Genomic DNA, 14,710 nt, shown 5'->3' on the forward strand with positions numbered 1-14,710 from the left:
TCCATAGTGCCTGCGGCATTTAACTTGTTTACAGAGGGAGCTTTCTCTCTCACCCATCGATGGCCCGCAAATGCAATCGCGGTCCTCTGATGCGGTGCCTTGGCAGCCGGGGGCCTGATAAAAGTTGCTAGGTCTGCCCTGGGCATATGCCTATTAGGACGTGCCAGAGGCGCATCCTAATAGATTGCCTGTAAGATTTACACTGACGCAATAATGCTCTGGTATACGAAGTACTTGAAATAAAAATTACAGTAAAAAAAAAAATCCCTTTTTTCCATAAAAAGTGGCTTTATTTAGTAAGTGTAAAAAAGAAATAAAAGTACACATATATGGTATAGCTGCGACCGTAATGACTCAAACAATAGTTAATACGTAATTTAAACCGCAAGGTGAATACCGTAAAAAACAAAATGCGAAAAACAATGGAGAAATTGCTATATTTTCCATTGCCCCCGAAAGTCATAAAAGTTAATCAATAAGTCCCATGTACCCCAAAACAGTACTAATCAAAACTACGCCTCGTCCTGCAAACCCCCAAAAAATCACTACAGTGATGGAAAAATAGAGAAATGACAGCTCTTGAAAGAGACTATGCAAAAACAAATAATTTTAGTTCAAAAGTGTTTTTATTGAGCAAAAGTCGTAAAACATAAAAAAACCACAATCCTACATATGTGGTATTGTTGTATTCGTAGCGCCCCATAGAATAAAGGTAATGTGTTATTTACGCCGCACAGTGAACGGCGTGTATTTAAAATGCATAGAACAATGGCTGAATTTCAGTTTGTTTTTTTTTCTATTTCCCCCCAAAAAAGTTAATAAAAAAATATGTAACCCAAAATGGTGCCATTAAAAAGTACAGCTAATCCCGCCAAAAAAAAGTCCTCATACAGCTATGTCGACAGAAAATAAAAAAGTTATAGTTCTTTGAATGCGACTATAGAAAAGCAAAGAAAAAAAAAATATATCTTGGTCATTAGGGCATAAAATAGGCTGGTCACGAAGGGGTTAAATACGCCAGCAAACAGCTTCCCATTGATTTCACTGGGAAATACGCTGTGCAGTTCATACGAGGCATATTTTTATGCTGCAAAAAATATTGTAAAAATATGCTTCATTAACCCCTTGAGTACCCAGCTCATTTTGGCCTTGAGGACCAGACCCATTTTTTCAAATCTGACGTGTCCCTTTATGTGGTAATAACTCTGGAATGCTTTTACCTATCCAATTGATTCTGAGATTGTTTTCTCGTGACATATTGTACTTTATGTTAGTGAAAAAATTTGGTCGATAAATTCATTGCTTATTTGTGAAAAACACGAAAACTTGGAGAAAATTTGAAGAAATTATGATTTTTCCAATTTTAAATGTATCTGCTTGTAAAACAGATAGTAATACCACACAAAATAGTTACTAATTAACATTTCCCATATGTCTACTTTGTTTGCATCGTTTTTTGAACATCCTTTTATTTTTCTAGGACGTTACAAGGCTTAGAACTTTAGCAACAATTTCTCACATTTTTAAGAAAATTTCAAAAAGCAATTTTTTTCAGGGACGAGTTCAGTTCTGAAGTGGTATTGAGGGCCCCTATATATTAGAAACCTCCATAAAACACCCCATTTTGAAAACGGCACCCCTCAAAGTATCCAAAACAGCATTCAGAAAGTGTTTCAACCCTTTAGGCGTTTTACAAGAATTGAAGGAAAGTAGAGCTGGAATTTTCAAATTTGATTTTTTTGTTTTACAAAATTCATATGTAATACATTTTTTTTCTGTACAGGTTTTACCTGAGAAACGCAACTCAATATTTATTGCCCAGGTTTTGCCGTTTTTAGAAATATCCCACATGTGGCCCTAGTGTGCTAATGGACTGAAACACAGGCCTCAGAAGCAAAGGAGAACCTAGAGGATTTTGGGGCCTCCTTTTTTCAGAATATATTTTAGTCACCATGTCAGGTTTGAAGAGGCCTTGTGGTGCCAAAACAGTGGAAACCCCCAAAAGTGACCCCATTTTTTAAACTACACCCCTCAGGGAATTTATCTAGGGGTATAGTTAGCATTTTGACGCTACAGGTATTTTGCTATATTTATTGGAGTTAGTCTGTGAAAATGAAAATCTACATTTTTTTTTTCTGGAAAAACTTAAAATTTCAAATTTTTGTAAGAAATAAAGGAGAAAAAGCACCCCAACATTTGTAAAGCAATTTCTCCCGATTACGGAAATACCCCATATGTGGTAATAAACCGCTGTTTGGACCCACAGCAGGGCTCAGAAGAGAAGGAGCGCCATTTGGATTTTGGAGCTCCGATTTTACTGGAGGGACCTAAACAGTGGAAACCCCCCAAAAGTGACCCCATTTTGGAAACTATACACCTCAAGGAATTTTTCTAGTGGTATAGTTAGCATTTTGACCCCACAGGTTTTTTGCTGAATTTATTGGAATTAGTCTGTGAAGATGAAGAGACAGTTTTTTTTTAAAAAAAAACAGAATTTTCTAATTTTTATAAGGAATAAAGGAGAAAAAGCACCTCAACATTTGTAAAGCAATTTCTCCTGATTACGGTAATGCCCCATATGTGGTAATAAACTGCTATTTGGACCCACGGCAGGGCTCAGAAGGGACGGATTACCATTTGGATTTTGCAGCTCAGATTTTGCTGAATGGGTTTCTGGGGGCCATGTCGCATTTGCAGAGCCCCTGAAGTACCAGTACAGTAGAAATTCCCCAGGTGTGATCCCAATTTGGAGACTATACCCCTGAAAGAATTAAATTAGAGGTGTAGTGAGCATTTTGAGCTCTCAGGTGTTTTATAGATTTTATTAGAATTGGACCGTGAAAATGAAAATGTGTTTTTTTCCAATAACCTGTAGATTTAGCTCATAATTTTTCATTTCCACAAGGAATACAGGAGAAAAGATACCCCAAAATATGTTACACAATTTCTCCTGAGTAGGGAAATACCCCATATGTGGTTGTAAATGGCTATTTGGACATACGGCAAGGGTCTAAACGGAAAAAGCGAAATTTTGTTTTTTGGAGTGGAGATTTTACAAAATTTGTTCTTGACGCCATGTTGCATTGCGCTGAGGTACCAGTACAGTGAAAACTCCCGAGAAGTGACCTCATTTAAGAAACTACACCGCTCAAGGAATTCATCTAGAAGTGTAGTGAGCATTTTGACCCCCAAAGGTTTTTCAGTAATTAGTGCAGTGGATGTTGCAGATTGAAAATTGCCATTTTCCACAGATATGTGCTATTTCAGTGCCCAATGTGTTGTGCGAAGCTTGTACCACTGGAGACATACGCCCCATAAATTAAGCGGTTCTCCAGAGTACGGTAATACCCCATATGTGGTCATAAACTGCTGTTTGGTCACACTGCCAGGCCCAGAAGGAGCGCCATTTGGCTTTTGGAGCGCAGATTTTGCTTGGTAGTAGTTTTGTTTAGTGTTTTACTGGTGTTTCAGTTTATAATGTGGGGGCATACGTAAGCTGGGCAGAGTACAACAGGGTATATTTAAGCTGGGCGTAGTCCATCAGGGTATATGTAATATGTGAGGAGTACATCAGGGTATATGTAAGCTGGGCGGAGTGTATCGGTATATGTAAGCTGCGCGGAGTACATCAGGGTATATGTAATATGTGAGGAGTACATCAGGGTATATGGAAGCTGGGCGGAGTACATCAGGGTATATGTAAGCTATGAGGAGTACATCAGGGTATATGTAAGCTGGCCGGAGTTCATCAGGGTATATGTAAGCTGGGAGGAGTGCAACAGGTCATAATAGGATGATGTAATAATGGGGAGAATGAATAATAAAATTAATTATCCATGGATAGTGACATACGCTTTGAACCAATCCTTTATGCACAGGCCGGATTATTGGGTGCAGTCGCACTTCTAAGGGTATGTGCACACACACTAATTACGTCCGTAATTGACGGACGTATTTCGGCCGCAAGTACCGGACCGAACAGAGTGCAGGGAAAACATGATTACAGTACGGGACAGTTGTCCTGCAGCGAGGACATACTTATGTACATACTTATGTACGATGCTAGGAGCCCGGCTCCCTGCACTCTGTTCGGTCCGGTACTTGCGGCCGAAATACGTCCGTCAATTACGGACGTATTTAGTGTGTGCACATACCCTAAAGGGTGTCTGTGGTGTTGTACAAAACTTCCGCACTCCAGCATTGCCTAATCAGCAGCAAGAAAGGCGGAATGGGTGGCTTAGCTGTGGGAAATGGCCTGTTTGGGTGGAGCCAACACTTGTTCCTACCTAGTGTCAGCCTCCTAGCTAGCTGCATGGGCTTATACCATGGTGCAGTGTCCCCTAATGACAAGAACAAGAAATATGTATTCCACTGCTTCAATAAAAATAAAGAGTGAATGGATTTAATTAATCCTTCAAAGAAGTCCAACTTGATGAGACTTCAAAATGAATTTTGAATACCAAGGAAATATGTGCGGTTTTGTGTATCTGCATTTGATCTGGGAGACTAGGCAGGACAGCCACGTTGTCACTGGCATGCAGTCTAGGGCAGACTCGTGAGAAATTGATACTTGAAGGGCTATTTTCATCTTGGACATTAATGGCATATCCACAGGATATGTCATAAATGTCTAATATATACGTCTGACCTATGGAACCCGCATTTATATCATAAATGGGGGTTCCCCCACCCTGCCTGATGAAGCGTCCATCACATCATGGCAGAGAATGATTGGAGAGGTGGCCACACATGGGCGCAGCTTTCTCCATTATGTTCTAGAAGAGTTATGGAAGCAGCCAAGCCCGTTCTCTACATACACTACCGTTCAAAAGTTTAGGGTCACTTAGAAATTTCCTTATTTTTGCAAGAAAAGCAGTTTTTTTTCAATGAAGATAACATTAAATTAATCAGAAATACACTCTATACATTGTTAATGTGCTAAATGACTATTCTAGCTGCAAACGTCTGTTTTTTAATGCAATATCTACATAGGTGTATAGAGGCCCATTTCCAGCAACCATCACTCCAGTGTTCTAATGGTACATTGTGTTTGCTAACTGTGTTAGAAGGCTAATGGATGATTAGAAAATACTTGAAAACCCTTGTGCAATTATGTTAGCGCCGCTGTAAACAGTTTTGCTGTTTAGAGGAGCTATAAAACTGACCTTCCTTTGAGTTAGTTGAGAATCTGGAGCATTATATTTGTGGGTTCGATTAAACTCTCAAAATGGCTAGAAAAAGAGAGCTTTCATGTGAAACTCGACAGTCTATTCTTGTTCTTAGAAATGAAGGCTATTCCATGCGAGAAATTGCCAAGAAACTAAAGGGAGTAGTACACACCGTTGTAGGAAATCTTCAGAGGACAGCACACACAGGCTCTAACCAGAGTAGAAAGAGAAGTGGGAGGCCCCACTGCACAACAAGACAAGTACATCAGAGTCTCTAGTTTGAGAAATAGACGCCTCACAGGTCCTCAACTGGCAGCTTCATTAAAAAGTACCTGCAAACCGCCAGTGTCAATGTCTACAGTGAAGAGGCGACTCCGGGATGCTGGCCTTCAGGGCAGAGTGGCAAAGAAAAAGCCATATCTGAGACTGGCTAATAAAATGAAAAAGATTAATATGGGCAAAAGCACACAGACATTGGACAGAGGTAGATTGGAAAAAAGTGTTATGGCCAGACGAATCGAAGTTTGAGGTGTTTGGATCACACAGAAGAACATTTGTGAGACGCAGAACAACTGAAAAGATGCTGGAAGAGTGCCTGACGCCATCTGTCAAGCATGGTGGAGGTAATGTGATGGTCTGGGGTTGCTTTGGTGCTGGTAAAGTGGGAAATTTGTACAAGGTAAAAGGGATTTTGAATAAGGAAGGCTAGCACTCCATTTTGCAACGCCATACCCTGTGGACAGCGCTTGGAGCCAATTTCATCCTACAACAGGACAATGACCCAAAGCACACCTCCAAATTATGCAAGAACTATTTAGGGAAGAAGCAGGCAGCTGGTATTCTATCTGTAATGGAGTGGCCAGCGCAGTCAGCAGATCTCAACCCCATACAGCTGTTGTGGGAGCAGCTTGACCGTATGGTACGTAAGAAGTAAGTGCCCATCAAGCCAATCCAACTTGTGGGAGGGCCTTCTGGAAGCATGGGATGAAATTTCTCCCAATTACCTCAGCTAATTAACAGTTAGAATGCCAAATGTCTGCAATGCTGTAAATGGAGCATTCTTTGACGAAAGCAAAGTTTGAAGGAGAAAATTATTATTTCAAATAAAAATCATTATTTCTAACCTTGTCAATGTCTTGACTATATTTTCTAGTAATTTTGCAACTCATTTGATAAATATAAGTGTGAGTTTTCATGGAAAACAAAAAATTGTCTGGGTGACCCCAAACTTTTGAACAGTAGTGTAGGTATGGGTCCCAGAAGTAGGACTCGAATCTGACATTTATGGCATATCCTGTGTATATGCCCTAGATGTCCAAGATGATAATACCTCTTTAAAGTCCTGGATGTGACAGCAGTTTTGTAGCATGTCCCGTGATCCCTTCAGAACGATTCCCCTATCGCAACACAAAAAAACATAATTAAAAGTTGTTAGAAATAATCTTTTGATTCTATGTGGATTTAACGATGATGATGATGATGATGGTCCTTGGATTCAACTTTTGGGTCTTTCTTTGGTTTGTAATTAGTCTTTTAACCCCTTAAGAACGCAGCCTAGTTTTGGCCTTAAGGCTCAGAGCCCATTTTTCAAATCTGAAGTTACCACATAAATTGAAATACATCAGAATGCTTATACCTATCCAAGCGATTCTGAGATCGTTTTCTCGTGAGACATTGGGCTTTATGTTAGTGGTAAAATTTGGTCGATATATTCAGTGTTTGTGAAAAATATCAAATTGAGAAAATTTTGAATTTTTTTTTCTAAATTTAAATGTATCCGCTTGTAAGACAGATGAGATGGTTATACCACCCAAAATAGTTACTCGTTCACATTTCCCATATGTTGGCATCATTTTTTGAACATTTTTATTTTTCTTGGACGTTACATGGTTTAGCATATAAGCAGCAATTTCTCAAATTTTGAATAAAATTCCAAAATCCTCTTTTTTTTTTTAGGTACCAGTTCAGTTCTGAAGCGGTTTTGAGGGGTCTATATATTAGAAACCCCCATAAAATACCTCATTTAGAAACGAGACCCCTCAAAGTATTCAGAACAGCATTTATAAAGTTTATTAACCCTTTAGGTGTTTCACAGGAATTTAAAGCAAAGTAGAGGTGAAATTTACAAATTTCATTTTTTTGTCAGAACATCCATTTTATAATTTTTTTTCTGTAAACCAGAACATTTTACCATAAAAACACAACTCAATATTTATTGCCCAGATTCCGCAGTTTTTAGAAATATCTCACGTGGCCCTAGTGTGGTAACAGACTGAACCACCAGCCTCTGAAGTAAAGGAGCACCTAGGGGATTTTGACACCTTTTTATTAGGTGCAATGTCCAGTTTGAAGAGGTCTTGTGGTGCCAACAGTGGAAACCCCCCAAAAATGACCCCATAAGGCGAACTACACCCCTCAAGGAACTTATCGAGGGGTATAGTGGGCATTGAGACCCAACAGGGTTTTTGCTGCATTTTGTGAAATTAGGCAGTGAAATTGAAAATCAAATTTTTCCGATAAAAGGTACACATTTTTAATTATGACAAGGAAAAAAACACCCCAACATTTGTAGAGCGATTTCTCCCATTTACAGCAATACCACATATGTGGTCATAAACTGCTGGGTGGACAAACAGCAGAGCTCAGAAAGGCAGGAGCGCTATTTGACGTGTAGATTTTGCTGGATTGGTTTCTGTGCACCATGTCGCTTTGCAGAGCTTCTGAGGTGCAAGTACAGGGGAAACCCCTTAAGTGACCCCATTTTGGAAACTGGACCCCCTTGAGGAATTCATTGCAGTATTCATGGGGTGCATGAGACTTTTTGATCAGTTTTTATTCTATTTTTTTAAAAGACATGGTGACTAAAAAAGAGCAATTCTATATATATATATATATATATATATATATATATTTTTTACAGCATTCACCGTGCGCTATGATATATTCACTTTATTCTGCGTGGTGATACGATTACGGCAATACCATACGTTTATAGTTTTTTTTATGTCTTATGGCGTTTGCACAATAAAATAAATTTTATAAAAAATCATTTCATTTTTGTGTTGCCATATCTTTTTTATTTTTCCATCAAGAAATCGGTGTGATGGCTTGTTTTTTGTGTAGAAGAACTGTAGTTTCGATCATTACCATTTTTAGGTACATGCTATTTTTTGATCTTTTTATTCCATTTTTTGGGGAGGTGAAGTGACCATAAAATTGTTATTCTGGTATGGTTTATTAATATTTTATGGGGTTCACCGCGCGGGATAAATAACAATTTAGTGGTAATTTTGTTTATTACAAATAAACACTGAATGTATCGACCAAATTAAGAGAAAATTTTCATTTTTTCAAAATTTTAATTTATCTGCTTGTAAGACAGATAGCTATATCACACAAAATAGTCGCTAATTAACATTTCCCATAGGTCTACTTAATCGTTTTTTGAACGTCCTTTTATTTTTCTTGGACGTTACAAGGCTTAGAACTTTAGCAGCAATTTCTCACATTTAAGAAAATTTCAAAAGCCAGTTTTTTTTAGGTAGCAGTTCAGTGCTGAAGTGACTTTGGAGGGCCCTATATATTAGGAACCGCCTATAAATCACCCCATTTTAAAAACTGCACCCTCAAAGAATTCAAAACAGCATTCAGAAAGTTTCTTAAAGGGTAACTAAACGGTCAACAAACTGCTGACATGTCATAGTGACACTTCAGAAGCTTTGATTGGTGAGTGTCCGAGCAATGAGACCCCAGAAGCGCACGTGTGAGCCGCTTAGTTTCAGCTTTTTCCGGAAATGGAAATCGATGTAGCAGTGTACTGGCTCAATAGAAAGTCTATGAGCCCATACACTGCTACATCTGCTTTCCGGAAAAAGCCGAACAGAAACTAAAGCAGCAAACCGCTCACACGAGCGCTTCTGCCGCTTTGTTTTAGCGATGGGTGGGGGGGGGGGGGGGGTCTCAGTGCTTGGACCCCCAGCAATCAAATCTTCTGACACGTCACTATGACATGTCAGAATTTTTTTTAAAAAGTTTAGTTACCCTATAGGCATTTCACAGGAGTTAAGGCAAAGTGGAGTTGAAATTGACAAATTCAAATTTTGTTACAGAAAAAGTGGATTAAAACTGATTTTCTGCAACACAGGTTTTATCAGAGGAACGCAACTCTATATTTATTGCCCAGATCCTGTCGTTTTTAATGGACTGAAGCACAGGCCTCAGAAGCAAAGGAGTACAGAGTGGATTTTGGGGCCTTCTTTTTATTGGAATATATTTTAAGCATCACGTTAGTCAGGTTTGAAGCAGTCTTGTGGTGCCAAAACAGTGGAAACACTCCCCAAAACACACCATTTGGCAAACTACATCCCTCAAGGAATGTATCAAAGGGGTATAGTGAGCATTTTGGCCCCTCAGATTTTTTGCTGAATTGAGTGGAATCAGGCCATGAAATGTTTTTTTTCTAAAAATAAATAAATGTAGTTTTAGCTCATATTTTAACATTTGCTTAATAAATAAAAGGAGAAAAAGCACCCCAACATTTGTAAAGCAAACTCTTTTGAGCACAGCAATACCCCATATGTGGTAAAAAAAACAACAAAAAAACCCAAACTACGGTTTAGACACATGGCACGGCTTAGAAGGGAAGGAGCACCATTTGGCTTTTGGAGGTCAAATGGTTTGCGGCACCATGTCACATTTGCAAAGTCCCTGCGGGACCAAAACAGTGGGAAAAAACCCCCAAAAAGACACCATTTGGGAAACTACACCCCTCAATGAATTTAATAAAGGGGTATAGTGAGCATTTTGACCCTACAGGTTTTTTGCTGAATTTAGTAGAATTAGGCTGTGAAATTGAAAAGCTAAATTTTTTGTGATAAAATGTGGATATTTTCACTTTTTACAAGGAATTAAAGCAGCCCAACAATTGAAAAGCAATTTCTCCCGATTATGTGGTCATAAATTGCCGTTTTGCCACACGGCAGGGCTCAAAAGTGAAGGAGCACCATTTGGCTTTTGGAGCTGAAATTTAGCTGGAATGGTTTGCAGGGCCAAAACCAGTAGAGACCCGCACCCCCCCCCCCTGCAAAAGTGACCCCATCTGAGAAACTTCACCACTTAAGAAATGTATCTAGTGGTATAAAGAGCATTTAGACCCCACAGGTCTTTTGCAAAATTTATTGGTATTAAGCCAAGAAAAAGAAACTTTTCCACTAAAATGTTGAATTTTTTTAATTTTCACAATGGATAAAGGAGGAAGGGCACCCCAACATTTGTAAAGCTATTTCTACAGAGTACGGCAATACCCTATATGTGGTCAAACTGCTGTTTGGACACACAGCAAGGCTCAAAAAGGCAGAAGCGTTATTTGGCATGCATATTTTGCTGGAATGGTTTTTGGGTGTCATGACACATTTGCAATACCCCTGAGTACAGTGGAAGCCCCCGAGAAGTGACCCCATTTTTTTTGAAACTTCACCCTTCATGACATTTATCATTTGGTGGTGTAGTGAACCTGAGCAGGCAAAATGCTTTTTCATTAGACATTTATGCGCATCGTATGGTGCAGAGAGAAAATTGCCATTTTAGTGCACAATATGTTGCGCCTAGCTTTGTGCCATTGAAGACAAATATCTCAAACTTAAGAAGGTTCCCCGGGTATGGCGATGATGTATACATGTGGACGGAAACGGCTGTTTGGGCACGCTGTAGACTTCAGAAGGGAGGGAGTGCCATTTGGCTTTTGAAGCGCGGATTTAGCTTGGTAGTTGTTCTGTTTGGGGTTATACTGGTATTTCAATATATAATGTGAGGGCATATGTAAACTTCATTAGACACCCGAGTCCCGGCCCCGGCCTGCATGGGACACCCGTGCAGGGCTTAGGCCCCATGCACACGACCATATTTTTGTCCACCCATAAATACTGGCGTAAATACGGGTCCTTGGTCACACGTATTTGACCTGTATTGTCACCCGTATTTACGGGCACGTTTTCTCTGCAAAATTACACTGCTGTAATCGGCAGCCCTTCTCTCTATCAGTGCAGGATAGAGAGAAGGGACAGCCCTTTCCGTAATAAAAGTAAAAGAAATTCATACTTACCCGGCCGTTGTCTTGGCAACACGTCCCTCTCGACATCCAGTCCGACCTCCCTGGATGACGCGCAGTCCGTGTGACCGCTGCAGCCAGTGATTGGCTGCAGCGGTCACATGGGCTGTAACGTCATCCCAGGAGGCAGGACTGGAGGAAGAAGCAGGGAGTTCTGGGTAAGTATGAACGTCTTTTTATTTTTATTTTACAGCTTTATCTATATTGTGATCGGCAGTCACTGTCCCTGGTGCTGAGTTACTGCCGATCGTTTAACTCTTTCAGCCCCCTGAACAGTGTATATACACTGACGTCGCCTAGGAACGCTCCCGTAATTACGGGTGCACACACGTAGTCACCCGTAATTACGGGAGCCCCATAGACTTCTATGGGCCTGCCCGTGCCGTAATTACGGCCTGAAATAGGACATGTTCTATATTTTTCAACGGCACTGGCACCTTTCCGTAAGCATACGTGGAGGTACCCGTGGCCAATAGAAGTCTATCGGCCCGTGATTACGGGCGTTTTTACGGTCGTGTGCATGGGGCCTTAAACTGGGCCGCCGTGAAAAGGCGGTGGCCTAGACTAAGGCCCCTTAGTGACCGCCGTGAATAGGCGTACTGGTGGTGACTAAAGAATTAAGGTCTTAACCCCTTCCCGACATCTGCCGTATATATAAACGGCGCTGTAGGGCAGGGCTTCCCGCAAAGCGCAGTACCATTAAGTCGCGGTAAGCCTGCACCATCTCCGCCGGGTGCCAGCTGTATGTTACAGCTGGCACCCTGATGTAATGGCCAGGACTGGAGATAGCATCCGATCCGGCTGATTAACCCCTCAGATGCTGCGTCAATAGAGATCGCAGCATGTGAGACGTTTTTAGCCACCGGCACCCATGCAACGTGATCAATGGTTTGCTGGCGGCTGCAATGGGAACGGAAGCCTCTTATGCCCCGCTCGCCAGCATGGTCTAAAAGGCTTCCGGTACCATCAGCAAGATGGCACCGGCTCAGAAGCTGAGGCGGCGTCATAAACGGTGAACGTCTGCTCTATGTTACAGCAGACACCCCGGAGTAACAAATCGGCAGCCTGCGATGCGATGGCAAGGCTGCCAACTGCTACTATGGCAACAGGAGGCCTAACAATGGCCTCTTGTCTGCCATTACGGAAGCTGATCAGGCGCCGGCTCCGATAGGGGCCTAATCGGCTTGCTGTCAGTAAACGGACAGTTCTAATACATTCCACTACATAGGTAGTGCAATGTATTAGAACATCAAAACAGTTGGACCTTCAAGTCCCCTAGAGGGACTAAAGAAAAGTGTAAACAAAGTAAAAATAAAAGTTGTAAACAATAAAATAAAAGTTTAAGGTATTAAAACACTATCACCCTTTTTCCCTTATCAAGTCATTGAAAAAAAAAATAAAACCATACATATTTGGTATCGCCACATCCGTAACGCAATACGTTACGTAATCCTGAACTATAAAAATATGTTATTTGTCCCACGCAGTGAACGCTGTAAAAAAAAAAAAGGGACGACAAGTGATCAAAAAGTCACATGTACCCCAAAACGGTACCAATAAAAACTACAGCTCGTCCCGCAAACAAAAAGCACTCATACCACTACGTCAATGAAAAAATAAAATGAGTTAAGGCTCCAATAAGTCAGGGAAGGAAAAATATGCAGATGTGCAGGCCCGAGGGGAACATTTCTTCTGTTTCAAGTGGCGATTTATTAAGGGCGCCCGTATTATACCAGGACAACACTTACCCAGCTAAATTCCCCATACTGCAAAGGTGCGGAGTGTGGACCAAAAGGGGGAAAAGGAAGGACATTAATCAGTGCGACACTGGCCTGCGCATAAAGGATTGCTTCACAGCATAACAAATATTTATGGATTTAATGGTTTACCCCATTATTATACCACCTGACTATGCCCCTGATGTACTCTGCCCAACTCACATATGCTCCACATTATAAACTGAAATACCAGTAAAACTCCAAACAATACTACTACCAAGGAAAATCCACGCTCCCAAAGCCAAAATGGCGCTCCTTCCCTTTTGAGCCCTACAGCGTGCCAAAACAGCAGTTTACTTCCACATATATGGCATCACCATACCCGGGAGAACCTTTTTAACAATTTTTGGGGTGTGTCTCGCCAGTGGCACAAGCTGGGCACGACATATTTCCCACTGAAATGTCACATCTAGGGAAAAGTTTTAATTTTTACTTTGCACCACCACCGGCAGCACAATCAATTATGAAAAAAAGATCTGTGGGGTGAAAATGCTCACTACGCCCCTTAATAAAATGCCTTGAGGGGTGTAGTTTCCAAAATGGGGTCACTTCTCAGCGGTTTCTTTTATTATTTCACATCAGCGCCTCTGCAATTGTGAACGAATACTGTGTAAATTGCCAAATTAGGCCTCAATTTCGCATGGTACTTTTTGACTCCTGAGCCCTGTCGATAGTCCAGGCAAAAAATTAGGGCCACATGTTTCTAAAACCGGGAAACCGCATAATAATTAGAGAGCGGTCTTATGGTGGCACAAGCTGGGCACCGCATATTGGCATATCCATGGAAAAAATAAAAAAGTGCACACTAATTTCTGCAAAATACCTGCAGGGTTAACATGCTTGCTACACCCCTAGGTGAATACCTTGAGGGGTGGAGTTTCCAAAATGGGGTCACTAGTGGGGGGTTTCCACTGTTTTGGTCCCACAGGGGCTTTGCAAATGCGACAGTGCCCAGAAACCAATCCAGCAAAATCTGTACTCCAAAAGACAAATTGCATTCCTCCCCTACTGTGTGCCCACATATGGGGAATTGCCTTACAAAAGTTATGGTGGTTTTTTTTCCTTTTTTTATTGAGAAAATGAAAAATTTTGAGCTAAAACTACGTCTTATTGAAGAAAAAGGATTTTTTTTTTTTGTTTTCACTGCCCAATCCTAATAAAATCTATGAAACATCTGTGGGGTCAAAATGCTCACCACACACCTACATGAATTCTTCAAGGGGTGTAGTTTCGTGAAGGGAGTCACTTTTGCGGAGTTTCCACTGTACTGGTACCTTAGGATCTTTGCAAATGCGACATGGTTCCAAGAAATCAATCCAGTAAAATCTGTACTCCAAAAGACAAATGGCGCTCCTTCCCTTCTGAGCCCTGCCGTGTGCCCAAACAGCAGTTTATGACCACATATGGGGTATTGCCGTACTCCAGAGAAGTTGCTTTACAAAAGTTGTGGTTCTTTTTTTCCTTTATTTGTTGAGAAACTGAAAAATTTAGCTAAAGCTTCGTCTTATTGAAGAAACAGGATTGTTTTTATTTTCAATGCCCAATTCTAATAAAATCTATAAAACCCCTGTGGGGGTCAAAATGCTCACTACACACGTAGATGAATTCAAGGGGTGTCGTTTCCAAAATGGGGTCACTTGTGGGAGGTTTCCACGGTT

Source organism: Rhinoderma darwinii, chromosome 2 (genome assembly GCF_050947455.1).
Source record: "Rhinoderma darwinii isolate aRhiDar2 chromosome 2, aRhiDar2.hap1, whole genome shotgun sequence".
NCBI classification, from domain to species: Eukaryota; Metazoa; Chordata; class Amphibia; order Anura; family Rhinodermatidae; genus Rhinoderma; species Rhinoderma darwinii.